The sequence below is a fragment of the Protopterus annectens genome, chromosome 11.part0 (genome assembly GCF_019279795.1).
Source record: "Protopterus annectens isolate FY-2018-M chromosome 11.part0, PAN1.0, whole genome shotgun sequence".
Taxonomy (NCBI): Eukaryota; Metazoa; Chordata; order Ceratodontiformes; family Protopteridae; genus Protopterus; species Protopterus annectens.
In genome coordinates, this window is record NC_056745.1 from 664,673,794 (window position 1) to 664,686,666 (window position 12,873).

Genomic DNA, 12,873 nt, shown 5'->3' on the forward strand with positions numbered 1-12,873 from the left:
TAACTTGTAATCAGAATTTTTATAATGTAATTTGTCTGTCAAAAGAAGTAGATGTACATAGCAGTGTTTTAGATTTAAGTTAATCAGAGCTTACTCATTCAGATAGGTCTGTCATCACACCTTGTAAAAAGGATAGGGGTCTAGTTCTCAGGCAGAACACGGTAAATAAGGAAGAACGTACTATGGTAAACTTGATGTAATATGGGCAAAAGTTTCCACAGTGCTCAACTCTGGTTCAGCATTTTTCAGTGATTCTCTCACTTTAAACTAGAGATCCAACAAGAAATATATTTTCTCTCTTACTTTCTTCCACATGTTTTGTGTTCCCAATACCATGACATTAGCAAGCATGATTAGAATTCATACAATTAGCATTGCTACAGACTTTATTTTCAAGATTGCTCTTCTCAGCACCCACAATGTGCATATAATAGCATCCTTCTGCAGCTACTAGCATTGCCTACCAGTGCAACTGCATGGCTTCTGAATGTCTATGGTATTATTCAGTGAAGACTCTAGCTTGTGTTGGTCTTTCTTCTCGCTTTTAATAAATGGTCTGTGTGATTTGTTAATCTTTTAGTGTGGATGTTAGATATTTTGCAATCACCTAAGGTTTATGGACATCAGGCTAATTTTTAAGCACTACATGTCCAACGTATAGCCAAATAATCCATTTAAACTGTAATGACAAGCTCAGAAAAAGAGTGAAACATTGCATTTCTACAGCTATTGGGGTTCGGCTTAATTTGTCGAAATACACAACAAAGACAAACTCAGGCACAATCACTTCCTAAGCCCGTCTGACCATCAAACTCTTGCATCCACCTTCTTACTTCCCTCCCTTATGTATGGTGATCCTCTTTTCACCAATCTCCATCTTGGCCTTCGGTCCAAACTTGAATCCTGCTACCACAAGATCTCCAAATTTGCAACCAATTAAAAAAACTCATCCCACCACTGCCACTCCCACTTCACCCTCAACTGGACTGAACTACCCAACTACCTCAGTTAACTACAACTCACCATTGCCCACAAGCTCATCTTTAAACCTGCCAACTGCCCAGCTCTTGCTACTTCCTTAAAACCTTACATTCCCAACACCTCACTCAGATCCAAAGACCAAAATCCCCTTCAGATACACAAACCTGCATGGGTGTATATTACAACTGCGAAAGTCCTAAACAGCGAATACGGAATCATCGACACATATTACCCAAACCGCGAATACACCAAACACCCTAAACCGCGAAATTCAAAATCTCAAACAGTCATAGCTGTCCAACCCCACCGTGCGCTACATACTACCTACCCAAACAAAATAAATAAACCACATACATACACTAACCAAAACCCTACTTCTAGCCCTACACTAAACCTTACATACATTACTGTCTATGCACTTACCTTAACCTGCACCCTAACCCTAAGGTCCGTAACTATCGCACATTTACCTTACGGAGCTATACCCAAACAAAATAAATAACCCACACACATACACTTAACAAAACCCTACTTCTAACCCTACACTAAACCTTACATACATTACTATCTATGCACTTACCTTAACCCGCACCCTAACCCTAAGGTCTGTAACTATCACACACTTACCTTTACGGAGCTATACCGCAGAAGGGTCAACCATGACGATTCGACATTTCGGATTTTACGCTTCAGGACGATCTGTGTTTTTGCGTTTCAACATATACGTGTCGACATTTCCGTATTTGGGTAAGTGGACCTTTGCGATTTTAATAGGGAACCAACCTGCATGACCTCCTGGCCATCTACTGCTGTCCCACTCCTTAACTAAATAGTGGAACTCTCTCCCCACATAGCTACACAACCTGCCTAACTATACAAATTTCAAATCTCAGCTACTCTCTCATCTGTCTTCCAAATGGGAATGCCCTTGCCACGCTCCAACTTAAACCACTCCCCCCCCCATTCCACCTTGCACTGACTCATCCAACTACCTCTACTATTATCTATTGTACTATACTTCCAGTCTCAATTATACTATTACCCTCTCCATGCATAATATTTTCCTAACCTACTAATAGCTTTATATTTTGAAATGTTAAACCTACAATTGAGTTTATAACAAAAATATTCACTTTATGTAAATGTTGAAATTTCTGTATTGAATTATGTCTTTTCATTTTTGTAACATTGTGACAAACCAATTGCAACTATCAAGGAGCTTATCTGTAAATGTTTAATTAGCTGTATGAACTATGTCCTTTTGTAACATTTAAGTGTAACTTGCAATTATTGTGGATCTTTTCTCCCTGGGCCTCCACTGAAAATGGGCACTTCTTGGCCCAGTGGACTTACCCGGTCACCAAACTAAAATAAAATTTTATAAAATAAAATAAAAATAGTCAAGGGCATTCAGAAGCCATGTAGCTGAAACACGTATGTGCATATATCCCATGGGCCTCACTACAGGCGATTCAAGGTATTACATATTCAGGATTCTAGCTTGTATTGGTCTTTTTTATAGCTTTTACTAAATGATTTGCCTGTATGGCCTTTCTACCCTACAGTTTGGATTTCTTTGGAAAGTAATTTTCCACAATGTGGAGGTTTGTCCTAGTAACACTGCTTAGTTTACAGTTTTCTAAAAGTTTTTTTTTTTTTTTTATAGGAAAGAAAATCCTTAAAAAAACTCAAGTAACAGAGTAAAACAGCACCACGTCTGATAACTTTGTCTTTTCCTTTTCATTCATCTCAGAAAAATAGTTATCCTGATAATGTGGTACAGAATTAAGGGTATCCAAAAGAACTCCTTTAATATCTTCCAGGTAAGACTGAAGCAATAGCTTTCTAGGATTCTTTATAGTCATAACAGTGAAAGAAAAAATGCTGGCTTCATCTGCTGTGACAAATACAGAATCTCATAGGCCCACCCCAAGTTCATGTAATGCTATACAAGTTTGAGTTCATCTTTCAAGTTAACTAAGTTATGATCCAGAACTCAGATTACTAACTGACATTTCAGCTGTAACTGAATCCTGATAATTGTTGAAGTCATTGAAAGATTTGACAATCAATGTGGCGAATATATGCAAATTCCTATCAAATCTATCTGTGATCTTTGCTTTCATAATTGGAGAAAATGAAGAAAGGTTGCTGTTTTCTTAGCTGTGATATCGACCACCCTTGGACTGACTGAATAGTTCTATGGTATGTAAATATCTGCAAGCTTTAATTCAAGGCCGTTTAAAGTTCATCCTATCTCTGGGTGCTGATGCCTGATACGTCTCAAATATACTAACTGCAAATATGACAGATACAGCCAAAACATCAGTTGTACCTCTTAAAATTCTCAAAGTATTTATTTTAGGTAAAAATACCTCCTTCTTCCTTGGCTAGAGATCCTTTGCTACCAAGTCTAATGACCAAACTAAAGGAGACACCACCAGGGGAGACCCAGATGAAATCAAGGAAATGTTTTAATCCATTTGTGTAGTGGTTATATCTCTTCAACCTAGAAATCCGTAAAGTAGTACTTTTTTCTCTTGTTCTTAATTTCTACAAATGTTTTGGGTTGCTAATACCTTGCCAGAAATGGATCCCTCTCCTGAGTCAGGGTAGAAATAGAGTTCATGGAATTAGTATTGCTTCAGTCTTTAATGTTTGCGAAGAGTGCTCATCTAAGCACCCGAAATGTACCCATAATCTCCTATTTCGGCATAACTACAGTTTCCCCATTAAGTAATTCATAATATAATGGTATCTAATTTGGATATAACAACATGGAATATTCCTTAATAAAGATTGCAGGTTGACCTTTCATGTACTTGTGCAAACATAAGCATGAGGAACCTAATCTTTATCAGCCTGTCTTCTTTCCCTGCACACAGTAAAACTGCAACCTACCAATTGCAGAATAAAATAAATAAAATAAAACAAACAGTAGCTTTCAACTACTGAGACTTCTATAGCTTCAAAAGAAGGTACTAGGCTATCGGCCCAAGGGCCTACGTAAGCCTAGCCAACAAGGTTCCCTGGCTTACGCCAACCAAGAAAGTTATTTTCCTGTGTCACTGTCGAGCAGAGACACAGAAGTGATCCCCGCGGTGTATTTCCTATTTCCCATCCACTCATTAAGATTTTTCTTGAAGATTGGAATGTGGCAATGTATACAAATGGAAATTCTAAGTAAGCCAATGAGTATGAGTTACAGGAACAGGATAAATGGGGGAGTGGTGCTAATGGGGTAAGTGGGGGAAATGAGGAGAGAGTGCAATGTGAGGTATTAAAATAAGGAGACACACATACTGAATATGGATTAAATAAAGATATTGGTTTGGGAATTAATTTAACATTAACTAAGATGTGTTAAGTAGATGATATCACTTGACCCTTTATGTGTTCCACTGCAAGACTTTATAACAAGTTTTTTAGGGCTGGAAGGAAATTCTGTCAAGGTAGTGATGTAACAGCCTCCAAGGCACAGAGGAATAGAGTCTTTACTGTGAACCAGGGTCTGATTTCTGGCCCTGACACAGGAGTCATCATGCAGTGAGGGAAAAGAATGAAGAAGTATGGCTTGCTTGCCTCACCAGTGAGTGGGGAGGGCAGCAGACATTCATGAGCACACTTGAAAGTGTAATTTCTCTAGACGCGACAGGGAAACCAATTCCTATGCTTGAGGGGATGGGGTGGGGCTGATTGCAGGCCATGTCCACTATGGAACTGAGGAATGACTAAAGCAGACATTCCATTGCAAGCCCCAGTATGCACAGGTGAAAGCAGAGCTAAGATAAAAGCCCTCAAAAACTGCTCCTAAAAAGGCTATATAAATAATGGCCCCTCCCTGTCAACCCTGACGCCAGTGATGGGTAGCAAATGGGCCGATTTATGGGAAGGTGCCCAACAGTCGATAGGCGGGGGGGGCAGAGAGCTCTTAAAAAGGTACTGATGTCAGACAAATCCTTCTTCTGCTCCCCTACTTAAAACAAAACTACTTTTGCAGGCTATGAGAGCAACCTTCTTCATTTTGAGGAGGATTTTCTTGAGATGTGTAATCTTCCAGCTGGCAGCCTTCTGTGCTGATTCCTCATACTTTTTTAATGGCTCAACAGAGTTTCGAGCACTCCTGTTAGCATGAACTTGATACAAAGACTGCACACACTACTCAAAGTGGGTTGATTCCCTAAATAAATGACACATTTTACAGATTATTTGCATCTGTTAACTGGAAGAGCAGTAATCCCAACTGAGCCACTTTCAGAATAAACTCTTGTGTAAAACTTCATCAAAAGAAGATCATATTTACAGCAAGAGTAGAATCAATACAAACTGCATCATATAGGTTATAGAGATCATGAAGATCCCTATACATAGAGAACTAGGGGCAAATGTCCACCAAAAGCATGCTTCTGTGGAGAAATCAGCAATTTTGTAGTTGAAATGGAACTGTGTGCACGTGTGTATATGTGGACAGCCAATTCATCTAAGCTTTCAGAAGAAACAGAAAAAAATGAAAAGAAAGTCTTAAGAGGTGCCCCAGACACAGTGGCCAAATGTTTTTAGTAGTAATGAGAACTGAATTAATGCCGTACGCCTTTGCTGGCATATAAAGAATCCAGCAGAAAACAAATGTCAGCCTGGCGATTCCATGAGTCAGCAGCAGACCTTGAGTAGGGTGTGACAGTGATAGAAAATCAGACAAAGGGGTCTTAATAGGTAGAGCTAAACACCTATGCAAGACTGCTGCAGTGTTTAACCTCAAAGTAAATTTATGCAAGACTGCTGCAGTGTTTAACCTCAAAGTAAATTTTGTATTTTTAGGAGATAATTAACTTTGCATGACTGTATCTTGCCCATGAAGTATTTCATAATATAATTGATATCTGGTTTGGATACAAGAAAGTGAAATATCCCCTTAATAAAGACTGCAAACTAACCAATCTTGTACTTACGCAAATGTCAGCATGACGAAGCTAATCATTAGCAGTCTGTCTTTTTTCCCTGCATAATTAAAACCCACCAATAGGAGAATAAAAATAAAACAAACAGCAGCTTTCAACAATTGACACTTTTAAGTTTGGAATTAGTATAGTATAACCAAAATAAATACTACAGAAACTATTCAACAGATTTACTATCTAAATTGTGCCAAATTCCTCAGCAAAGCTGCACTTAAAACAAGCTTCAGTAATTTTGTTCTTAATCCCATTTTGAAGCTTGCCTAGTGTATTGCATAACTACAAAATGTCAAAAACTCTTGTGTTCTTCGGAAACATATGATAGCAGCATTACATAACGATGCAGCTGGTCTCATAAGAGTTATTTACAGTCAGCTACGAGAAAGTCTGTGATATTTAATTTTTTTTTAAATTTTGTTAACCAGGGAACTTAACTTGGGTCATTATTAAACCTGACACTGTGAAAATGCATGTAATACTGAAACTTATCTAGTTCTTGAGGAAAAACTGTAAATCGATAAGAAAAAGTCCTTTTTTGTTTCTTGAAATTATTTTAATGAATTCCAGTGAAAACTAGTTCATTTTAGCTCAGTGTGTCATGTCAGCACAAACATGATTACAGCTACTTGTCTTAGAAAAGTATAGTTGTGCAAGTTGAACTTACCACAACAGTAGATGTTTGAATGATCACTTCTGCATTAGCCTTGGCTATATGGGTTATATCCTGCCAAGGATATAATTGCCGGCCAGCTTCTAAAGCTTCAAAGCGCCTTTCACATACCCAAACTGTCAAGTAGCCCAAATTGAGCTGATTAAAAGACAAAGTGGGGGGGGGGGGCAAAACTTTTCAGAGCTACCCTGCCAGCAAAGAGAAGGAGGCTGAGTTCTGAAAGAACAAGGCTGGGAATAACAAAAAATAAATGTCCACACACTGGCATAAAAACACACCAAAAAAAAAAATAAGGGGATGGAAGGAGGGAGCAGCTACTGCAGCAGTGATCATTTTAACATCTACTGTTCTGGCAAGTTCAGCTTATGCAACTATATTATGTTCTTCACACTGACCACTACTGCAGTAGCATCTTGGCTATATGAATAGACTACCTTTATTTGGGACGTGGAAGGACAAGGTTTTATGAGCCCCTGGAGAATGGTCCTAGCAAAACATGATTGATCTAGACCTATAGAAGGAATCCAGCTTATAGTGTTTTGTAAAAGTGCGTACATAGGACCAAGTAGCAACTTCTAAAATACTTCTAGAATCTAACCCTTTCCAAACAGCCATAGAAGTCAAGGTCCTTTTAATGTGGGCCTTGATCCTGCCTGGAAAAGATTTGTCAAGGTAAGCATAACAAAAGATAATAGCCTTAGACAACCATTTTGACACAAGTTGTCCCTTCTTCTTTCCTTCACAAGAATTGAACAATTAATCCGAAAATCTGAAAGATTTAGTTCTGCCAAGATAGTACCCAAGTCGTCTGTGCACATCCAAGGTATGCAGTATACTTTCTCCCTCATTTTTAGGTTCAGTAAAGAAAACGGGGAGATGGATAGTTTGGCTTCAAGTACACTTAGATACCACTTCATGCATAAAAGAAGGATTAGCTCTCAAAGAAACCCTGCCTTGTGGAAAATGAGGTAGGGTTGACTCACCATAAGAGCTTGCAACTCAGATACTCTTCTTGCAGAGGCCATAGCAATCAGTAAAACTACTTTCCATGTTAAGATCCTCAAGTCAGCCAGATTAGCTGGTTCAAATGGAATGTTAGTTTCTCTAACACAAAATTAAGATCCCAAGGAGGGAGCACTACTTCACTTGGAGGCCTCTTATGCAAAACCCTTTTCAAGAACATTTTGACATGTGACTGCCTTGAAACATGAGAATCCACAGGCAGACATGCTGAAATGGCTGATAAATGAACCTTGACAGGGGAATAAAAAAGCGACATGACAGTAACTCGCACAAATATTGTAAAACCAGAGAACAACTTGCCCTGAATGGGTGCTGGTTATGTTGTTGGCACCAACTAGAAAACCTTTCCTGCTTGCCAATATATGATTTTCTAGTAGCAGGCTTTCTTGCCTCCATTAGTACCTGCTGCATGTTCTCAGAAAACATGTGCCTAAAAGGAATTAAGACCCCACCATCCAGGCAGTCAAATGAAAATGATTGATGCTGAGGTACATCAAAATCCCCTGCTCCTGTGAGACTAGATACATTCTGTGAGGAAGCTTGTGGTAATTGCCCTTGGCCATTTCCAAAAGAAGAGGGATTTGTGGTTGCCTGGGCCATAACAGAGTCACCACAACGATCTTGGGGGATTCCATCTGAATCTAAAAAAGTACATTGGATATTAGTGGAAAGGGTAGAAGAACATACAGGAACATTCCTGCCCAAAGAAAAGAAAAGGTATCTGCCTTCCAGGCCTTCTTGCATGGAGTCCTGGAACAGAATTTTACCAGCTGACTGAAAGGAGGCAAATAGATCTACTTGAGAAATTCCCACAGATGGATCAAATCTTGGAAAATCTCTGTATCTAATTTCCATTCAGGAGGGTCTACCCTGGTGCTGCTCAGCTTATCTACCACATAATTTTGCTCTGACAGAATGTAGGATGCTTGTAGAGTGAGACAGTGCTGTGAAGCTATATCCCATGCTAACATGGCTAGTCTGTAAAGGGGGTACCACCTGGTTCCCCTTTACGTGCTGGTGTACCATATCACTGTATTATTGTCTGTAACCCCTTGAAGAGGTCTGGGGGACAAAAGACAGTTTAGAAAATTGAGTGCCTTGATCAGGGCAAACATCTCCTTAATATCTCTTTGCTTGCATCTTTCCTTGGTGTTCCATACTCCCTTTTATCTCTCCTGAAACTGCTTCCCAAACAAAGTCCAAATCAACTGTGGTGACTATTTTGGAGCAGAGAAGCAGAATGGGAGACCTTGACTTAAGGATATCTCTTGTCTCCACCAAGTGATTTCTCTTCTCACAAACCCATTACTGGTAACTGAAAAAGATAAAGGGTGTTGATGCTGGGACCAAAGAGATTTAAAATACTGTTGTATCCTTCTTATGTAGAGTCTTGCCAGGGGTATCATGAGAATCGTAGATGTCATGCAATTCAGAATCCTGAGGTATTCCCTTGTAGTGACTGAAGTTTCAGTGGAAAACTTAGAAATAGCTCTAATAAAGATTATTTTTCCTGTGGAAGAAAAGTTCTTTGAACCAAAGAGTCTAGACGACATCCCTGGATGATAATCCTGTGTGAAGGAGTCAAGAAAGACTTTTGAACTTGTGCAAGAGATCTCTCACCCAAAAGAGAAATTCCTGACATTTTGAAAAATAGTCTGCAAACATAAGCAAGTCTTATTAATACAGCAAAATTTGGTTACTCTGTAGCCTCAATGAGCTATAATTAGAGGCAGACACTTTGTGAATACTCTTGGTGCAGTGGAGAGCCCTAAGGATAAGGGAGAGAACTGATAATGTAATCCAGACACAAAACCTTAAGAAGCAACTAAAGTCTGGGTGAATTGGAATATGATGATAAGTAGCTTTCAAGTCTAGTGTTACTAGGAAACTTGAAAGAGGAAGAAGAGGCAGCAGGTTGTGAAGTGACATTTTGAATTTGGGCACTATCACAAACAGGTTTAGGAAAGAAAGATTCAGACCTGGTCTCCACGACTTTTCTTTCTTTCGGACTAGGAACTTCCTTGAATAAAACACCTTCCTCATGTAGGAAGAAGGAACTTGTTCTATCACTCCTTGGGACAGCATATGATAAATTACAGGTGGGAACAAGACAGTCTGATCTGCAAGATAAGGAATGACCCTCCGGAAAGGACAGATTTTTTTTCCACTACCATCTGTAAACCTGGTGAATGATTTTCAGAACCCATTTGTCTGAAACAACCTGTTGCCAAAGAAAAAAAAAATGAAGATTCAGACTTTCTGGAAGAGAAAAGGGACCAGGGTTTTGTGGTGGTGGTGGGGGTCACAAGATCTCTTTAGTAGTCATTCAGACTTAGGAGTGTCCTTGGTTTTGTGAGGTTTGGAACTTCTTTTTCAGAACCCCTTTGCCTCCTCAAGTGTCTGTTTACCTAAATTCTGTTAATATACTGGTTATTCTGTATTTTGCAGAAACTGAATGAGGAAAAAGAAAATCACATGGAAAATTTGGAAAAGGGATGAAAAATCTTAGAGATTCCCTGGATCATCTTGCCCCTGTCATAACACTTGTGATCACTTCTGCAGCAGAAGGGCTAAACACAATCTAATTTAAAAAAATCATTTTTACATCATCTGAGGGCTTTGAGAATGCAGTTAAGCAAAGCCCCTTAAAACAGTACCAGTAACCCCAGTCCTGGAAAAAAATATCAACAGAGTCATGCACATATTGCAAACAATGAGTTGTGACCTGTGCAATAGAAGAAACCAAATTATTTAAAGCATATTTTTATTAGCAAGAGGAATTTCTCATACTTTCATCACCACCATCATCCTCTTTCGGCTGTTCCCGTTAGTGTTCGCCACAGCGTATCATCTGTTTCCATTTCTTCCTGTCCTCTGCATCATGCCCTGTCACACCAACCACCTGCATGTCCTCTCTCACCACATCCATAAACCTTATCTTAGGCCTTCCTCTTTTCCTGTTACCTGGTAGCTTCATCCTTAGCATCTTTTTCCCAATATACTCAGCATCCCTCCTCAGCACATGTCCAAACCAATGTAATCTTGACTCTTTGGCTTTGTCTCCAAACCTTCCAACCTGGGCTGACCCTCTAATGTACTTATTCCTAATCCTGTCCACCCTCATCACACCCAGTGCAAATCTTAACATCTTTAACTCTGCCATATCCATCTCAAACTCCTGCCTTTTTGTCAGTGCCATTGTCTCCAACCCACATAACATAGCTGGTCTCACTACCCTCTTGTAGACCTTCCCTTTCACTCTTACTGGTACTCGTCTGTCACAAATCACTCCTGACACTCTTCTCCACCCACTCCATCCTGCCTGTACTCTGTTCTTCACCTCTCTTCCACACTCACCGTTACTCTGAACTACTGATACCAAGTATTTAAACTCATCCACCTTCACCACCTCTACTCCTTGCATCCTCACCATTCCTCTAGCCTCCCTCTCATTCACACACATATATTCCATCTTAGTCCTACTGACCTTCATTCCTTTTCTCTCTAGAGCATATCTCCATCTCTCCAGGGTCTTCTCCACCTGTTCCCTACTCTCACTACAGATCACACTGTCTTCTGCAAACATCATAGTCCACAGGGACTCCTGTCTGATCTCGTCTGTCAACCTGTTCATCACAATTGAAAATAAGAAAGGGCTCATAGCTGATCCTTGATGTAACCCCACCTCCACTTAAACACATCCATCACTCCTACTGCAGACTTCACCGCTGTCATACTACTCTCGTACATATCCTGTACCACTCTTACATACTTCTCTGACACTCCTGACTTCCTCATACAATACCACAACTCATCTCTAGGCACCCTGTCATATGCTTTCTCTAAGTCTACAAAAACACAATGCAACTCCTTCTGACTTTCTCTGTAATACTCCATCTACACTCTCAGAGCAAACATTGCATCTGTAGTGCTCTTTCCTGGCAAGAAACCATACTGCTGATCACTAATCATCACCTCCCTTCTTAACCTAACTTCCACTACTCTTTCCCATAACTTCATGCTGTGACTGATCAATTTAATCCCTCTGTAGTTACTACAGATCTGCACATCACCCTTATTCTTAAAAATCAGTGCCAAAACACTTTTTCTCCATTCCTCAGGCATCCTCTCACTTTCCAAGATTTCATTAAACAATCTGGTTAAAAACTCCACTGCCATTTCACCTAAACACCTCCATGCTTCCACAGATATGTCATCTGGACCAACAGCCTTTCCATGCTTCATCCTCTTCATAGCTATCCTTACTTCCTCCTTGCTAATCCATTGTAGTTCATGATTCACTATTCCCACATCATCCAACCTTCTCTCCTTCTCATTCCCTTCATTCATCAACCCCTCAAAGTACTCTTTCCATCTCCTCAACACACTCTCTTCACTTGTGAGTATGTTTCCCTCATTATCTTTTATCACCCTTACCTGCTGCACATCTTTCCTAGCTCGGTCCCTCCGTCTAGCCAATCGGTACAGGTCCTTTTCTCCCTCCTTAGTGTCCAACCTTTCATACAACTCTTCATATGCCTTATCCCTAGCCTTCGCCACCTCTCTCTTTGCCATGCACCTCATCTCCTTATACTCTTGTCTACTTTCTTCATCTCTGACAATCCCACTTCTTTTTGCCAACCTCTTTCTCTGTATACTCTTCTGTACTTCCTCATTCCACCACCATGTCTCCTTGTCATCCTTCCTCTGTCCACATGTCATACCAAGCACCTTTCTAGCCGTCTCCCTTACTAGCTCTGCTGTAGTTACCCAGCTATTTGGTAACTCTTCACTTCCACCCAGTGCCTGTCTTAACTCATCCCTGAACTCCACCTCACAATTATCCTTTTTCAATTTCCACCATTTGATCCTTGGTGCTGCCCTCACACTCCTCCTCTTCTTGATCACCAACGTCATCCTACAAACCACCATCCTATACTGCCTAACTACACTTTCCCCAGTCACCACTTTACAGTCTCCAATCTCTTTCAAACTGGCCCTCCTACATAAGATATAATCCACCTGTGTGCATCTTCCTCCATTCTTGTATGTCACCCTATGCTCCTCCCTCTTGTTAAAATACGTATTCACCACAGCAATGTTTATCCTTTTCACAAAATCCACTACCATCTGACCTTCTGCATTCCTTTATAAATCAGGAAAAACACTTCTGGACCACAAGGTGTCCAAATCGAAGCTTCAACAAAAAACAGAACAAAATGAAGCAGCCAAACTGGATTGAAA

General features: G+C 40.0%; 1 protein-coding gene across 5 annotated transcripts in view; it reads right to left on the reverse strand.

The window, feature by feature from the left end:
• FGD4 (FYVE, RhoGEF and PH domain containing 4) overlaps nucleotides 1–12,873 on the reverse strand; it is a 1,935,878-nt gene that overhangs the window by 614,807 nt on the left and 1,308,198 nt on the right. The window lies entirely within an intron of this gene.